Below are 6000 nucleotides of genomic sequence, written 5' to 3'. Positions count from 1 at the left end.
AAAGCAGTGTGTAAGACTGGTGGAGGAGAACATGCCAAGATGCATAAAAACTGTAATAAAAACAAGGGTTATTCCACCAAGTATTGATTTTGTGAGCTCTTAAAACTTGATGAATATGAACTTGTTTTCTTTGCATTATTTGAGGTCTGACAGCTCTGAATCTTTTTTTGTTATCTCAGCCAAAACAATATCATTTGAAAAAGCATTTTTTTTACAGTAAAGCTGGAATCATTTAGATGTTCAGGATATGGAGGAAGTCTCATTTTTTTTCCTTACCCACCTACAATACATCCTCAAAGGCTGGAAGTGTGTATTTGTGTGTGTGTGTGTGTGTGTGTGTGTGTGTGTGGTAAATGGGAGCGTCTGGTCAGTGTATAACGGATAAGTGAGCAGTCAGGTTAGGGGACCATTACCTACGCGGTTTTCCTGGTTGTGGGCAGCGGGTGATGTAACGACACCTGACACGTTTGCCCCGGTGTGTCAGTTGGAGTGTGTTTGTGCATGTCGGTGTGTTTGTGTGTGTGTGTGTGTGTCGTAATGGCCGTTAGTAATTCACGGTTCACTTCAGGAAGGCCTGATAGCAGCCAGGAGCACTGTGACTCATAACACAGGAAGCACCTTTGTGTTGAGAAACCTTGCTCTGTGGATACGTGTGGAGACCTATTTTAGAGTCATGTTAGATTAGTTAGAGGCCTTCACACTGTTTACAGTGCATATTCCAGACTCAGGAAAAACATCTCTAAACTAAATATGATAAAAATATACAGCTCAGGGAAAAAAAAGAGACCACCTAAAAATGATGAGTTTCTTTGATTTTACCAAATTGAAAACCTCTGCAATACAATCAAGAGGAAGATGATCGATCACAAGCCATCAAACCAAGCTGAACAACCAAGCTTTAGGTTTTTTTTGTTGTAGACAGAAGCAACCCATCTCTTCTGAGGACAAGTATATGCACAACATGATGCTACCACCCCCATGCCTTACATACAAACTGGATAAAAAACAAAATAAGAGACCACCTAAAAATGATGAGTTTCTTTGATTTTACCCAATTAAAAACATCCTTTGGGGATATAATGAAGAGAAAGTTAGATAATCACAAGCCATCACACTTTTGCACTAGGCTTGAACCAAGTTTTCAAAAAGCAGTGTGTAAGACTGGTGGAGGAGACCATGCCAAGATGCATGAAAACTGTTATTAAAAAAACAACAAAAAAAGTTTTTTCACCAAATATTGATTTCAGAACTAAAACTTTATGAATATGAACTTCTCTGAAAGCTCTGCATCATTTTTGTTATTTCAGCCATTTCTCATTTTCTGCAAATAAATGCTGTAAATGATAGTATTTTTATTTGGAATTTGGGAGAAATGTTGTCTGTATTTATAGAATAAAACAATGTTTATTTTACTATGAACATAAGAAACTGAAGTGGTCTCTTAATTTATTCCAGAGTTATCATTTCTGCTACATTCAGTTGTAATTTTAGTTCTTTTTTTTTTTTTTTGGTTGATTTCATCATTGGGGTTCCATATAGAGTTTATAACTCTTAACATGACCTGAACTTTTCAGTGCTCCTCACAACAGTGGGAACATCTCAAGATAAGGAACTCTCAATTAACTATAAAGAAAGATAAAAGTCCTCAGGAACAATTAATTATAAATAAATGATACATTAAGACTGATATGAGTAATATATATATTAAGCTACAAATCCGAAAGTAGTGTGTAATGCATACGATGCTACATGCCAGATGTCTCTGCTTGTTGCCAGTTGTAGAGGTTCCTAAAGGTGTCCAGCACTAATCCATCCCATGCATCCTAAATATTCTCACGCAGTTCCAGCAGATATTGAGGTACAGGAATGGAGTCCAAAACCATCCCACATACTGTATTTTCAGTCAGGGATAGGATTGGGTGATGGGTTGGCCATGGTATAGCATCTGTATATTTAAGGAAAGCTCTTGAGATCGTTCTGTTGCAATAATGAACTCACTACTAACACTTTTTAACGCTTCGTAGAACGTTTTCTGGATGTTACAGTCAACATTCTTAGAATGTTTAATCTGTCAAGTTTTCTGGATGTTCTTAGAACGCTTTAATTTAACATTTGTAAACGTTCAATATTGCAAACAGTTGTGTCAGTGTTTTAATTTTTAGGGAAACTTTACTTTTAGCAATTTGGTAATATAATGTTATTATTTGTCTTGATGAAAATGTTATGTGAGAAATAACATTCTAATAAAATTGTGATGCTACTTTATTTCTGGAGCATTATTTCTGCATCATTACAACCTAACTTCCGTTTTTCAAAATGTTGCCAAACGTTCTTATAACCTTTACTCTTAGCTGGGCTGGTGTCAGTCCTGATGCTGTCAGTTTGCCTGCTCAAGACTCTGTGCTATAAAGCCAACTCAACTTCCCAGCATGCACCTACAGTGGACTTCCCTGACTCCAGTAATCACATGATGCTATGGCTGTTCCCACTCTCCAAGTTACTAATTGGCTCCACCTGGCCTACCTAGTATAAATAACCTCTCAGTTTGCTCAGATCAGTGCTGAGAATTGAATCTAGTTTTTGTAGCTCTTCTACCACGTGTTTATTCGTTTTGCCTACTTCATTATTATTTTTTTTGTACTTGTCTTTTGCCTTCTACTTTGTTTTGTTGGATTTGCTGTCTATGAACCTGCTTGAATAACCACTCTTTTGGTATGTAGTTTACATTTGCTGCCATTCTGTTACTGACCTTGCCTGTCCCTCACAATTCATGTAAGCTTAATCCCTTTTGTAATCAACTGTCATTTTTATCCTGTGTGAGAACTGGAGTTTACATTCAGAAAAGGTATGGCTTCTGATTGCAGGTACGTTTTTTTAATGGAATATTAGGTTGACAAAGTGTATGAAATTTGTATGACCAGTGCCGTCTGCCAATGGTGCTGGCACTAATAGTGTGACTGCATGAGGGCAGTTATTATTTGGCTGGTGTGTTAATCTCAGCACTGCAGTGACACAGGTATGGAGGTGGAGTGTTACGGAGCTACTTAGTGTGTGTTGTGCTGGTACGAGTGGGTCACACACAGCTGTGCTACTAAAGAAACACACACACAAAGAATCCCCCCCTCCCTACACACACACACATACACATAAAACTCTGCAACAGCATTTCACAAATATTCCAATGGCTCTCAGGTATAGTGCCTCTTTTAAGAGCTGCTGTTTGTTCCATCCTGAAAGGTGGTCCGGGGACCGGTCAAGGTTGCTGCCCTGAGCACCGCGGTATCTCCGCCATGATAACTCTGAAGGGTCTCTTTATCCGGGTTAAAAACTCCCAAGGCCTCAGTGCACTGTTATACTTTCCGAATCAGCTACTATTCAATCTGTCCCACTTTGTCCGGCCAAGGCACTGCCCTGTCCTCCACCCTACCTATGTCCAATCTCTCTCTCTCTCTCTCTCTCTCTCTCTCTCTCTTTCTTTTCACTACCTCTCTCTCACAGGTCAGCTGTAACAGCATCAAAGGCAGAGTCAAGGCCTGTAACACAATACACAGGAAAGCTTCTGTGTTCTGCTGCCACTTCCTCTCTCTCTGGGGGAGATTCAGGGCAGTGGGGTTTAACAAATACATTAAGAATAAAAAATAAAAATAAAAACTTCAAATAGCAACATGGCAAAGGGCCCTAACAAAAGGTAGAGTAACCTTCAGGTCTCCAATAGTACCTCTGAGACCACGTTGTGCATGGGTGTGTTTCTGATTTTGATATACAGCTTTGGAAAAAATTTACAAGACCACTATAATTTCTGAATCAGTTTCTCTGATTTTGCTATTTATAGGTATATTTGTGTGTAAAATTGTAATAGTAAATAGTGTAAAATGTTATATAGAGCATTTATTTGCAGAAAATGATAAATGGCTGAAATAACAAAAAAAAAAAAGACACAGAGCTTTCAGACCTCAAACAATGCAAAGAAAACAAGTTCATATTCAAGTTCAGAAATCAATATTTGGTGGAATAACCGTGGTTTTAATCCGAGTTTTTATGCATCTTGGCATGTTCTCCTCCACCAGTCTTACACACTGCTTTTGGATAACTTTATGCCTTTACTCCTGGTGCAAAAATTCAAGCAGTTCAGCTTGGTTTCGTGGCTTGTGATCATTTTCATCTTAATTATATTTCAGGGGGTTTCAAAGGTGTGCTGAAAGAGTCAAGCGTAAATTGAGTTGGTGAATACAGTGAATAGCTTTATTTGAGTAATGTTCTAATCCATATCATGGCAAGAACCACTTTCTCGACTAAGTAAAGAAATAAATTAGTTTAAGAAAAGAAGGTCAGTCAATCAAAAAAATCTCAAGAAAGTATTTGAAAGTATCCTCAAGTGCAGTCGAGAAGACCATCAAAACTATGCTGATGATGAAACTGGCTCTCATCAGGACCAAGCCTGGAGAGCTAAGGTACAGAGTTGCCACCTCAAAAACTGCACGATATCAGCACCCCAGATAAGTGCCCAGCTAAATGCTTCACAGAGTATTTTGGTTTGTTCACAGAGTATGTTGGTTGTGTGCTCGTCATAATCTGGATGACTATAATTATTTTCTACATTTACAATGTAGGAAAAAAAGAAAAACATTTAATGATAAAGTGCGTCTAAACTCCTGTTCTGTACATTCATACAACTATATGCTTTGACTAGTGCTTTTTTAGAGGTTAATGAATGTAAATGTTGAGTCAAAACAACCACATACCCTTGTAGAACTCTAACCCAATAGCACTGCATGCTGTGGACTTCACCAGAGGGTAGGATCTTTAGGAGCATCGCATGGTTTAGGGAGCAATTTGGGATGGGTCTGTAAATGCTCTGTAAATTCTCTTTTTTTTAATGAAGAGACAACAGTAAAGGTAAGGCGAGCTTGGTAATCTCAAATATGATGCTAAAACATTCCCTGGATGTTTGATCATTTTTCATGCTGTAGATTCTATTTTAGTAACGGAAGGTCATTAGCATGTTAGTATGTTCTGTTCTCTCTCTCTCTTCCTCTTTTTCTTTCTCTCTCTCTCTCTCTCTCACGCTGTTCTGACCTGTCCCCCTCACTCTTCCCCAGATCATGGCCCTAAGCGAGAGATTTTCAGCCCACTTTACATTCATTTATGCATAAACGGGCTGTTTTTTTTTGGCACGCTGGCAGCAGGAGCTTTACTGTGCCGTACAGTACGATCGGCAGCGCAGCCATGTTGCATTCTCTCCACATGCCACGCGTGCTGTAATATTTATAGACGTTTTTTTATGGGATGCATGTGGTAACAGTGGAGGTCCTTTTCTTCCTAGCATACAAATACACAGCAGTAGGTACATTATGTCATTATACATATGATATGCGTGGTAACAGTGGAACACATTTAGATATACTGTTTACCGTTAAAATAGAATTGGTTTAGCAGGAATTGTTGGTATTACCTATGAGTTATGAGTTAAATGTACTGTATCTTGAATAGAGACAATAATGCAGTTCTGTTAGAAAAAAGACTAAGACATTCATTCAAGCAGATTTTGGATTTCAAATTTGTTAGATAACAAAACAATTGCAAGAAAAATTATGTGAACCCTTTGGGATTACTTGGATTTCTGCATAAATTGGTCATTAAACGTGTTCTCATCTTCATCTACAGGAGATGGACAATGAAACTGAAACACCTGATTTTAGACCACAATAATTTACGGACAGTTCTGGTGGAAACAGGAGAGTTGAGGTGCACATTGAATTCTGCCGTGATTTGGGCAGCCGTGGTTTTTTGTTTTTTAGATACAATCCGGGTTAGCACCCGAACATCCCTTTCAGACAGCTTCCTCTTACAGCGTCCACAGTTAATCCTGTTGGATGTGGTTGGTCCTTCTTGGTGATATGCTGACATTACCCTGGATACCGTGGCTCTTGATGCATCACAAAGACTTGCTGTCTTGGTCACAGAAGCACCAGCAAGGCGTGCACCAACAATTTGTCCTCT

The sequence above is a fragment of the Astyanax mexicanus genome, chromosome 5, assembly GCF_023375975.1.
Source record: "Astyanax mexicanus isolate ESR-SI-001 chromosome 5, AstMex3_surface, whole genome shotgun sequence".
In the NCBI taxonomy this organism is placed as follows: Eukaryota; Metazoa; Chordata; class Actinopteri; order Characiformes; family Acestrorhamphidae; genus Astyanax; species Astyanax mexicanus.
Note: the sequence above shows the minus strand (reverse complement) of the source record.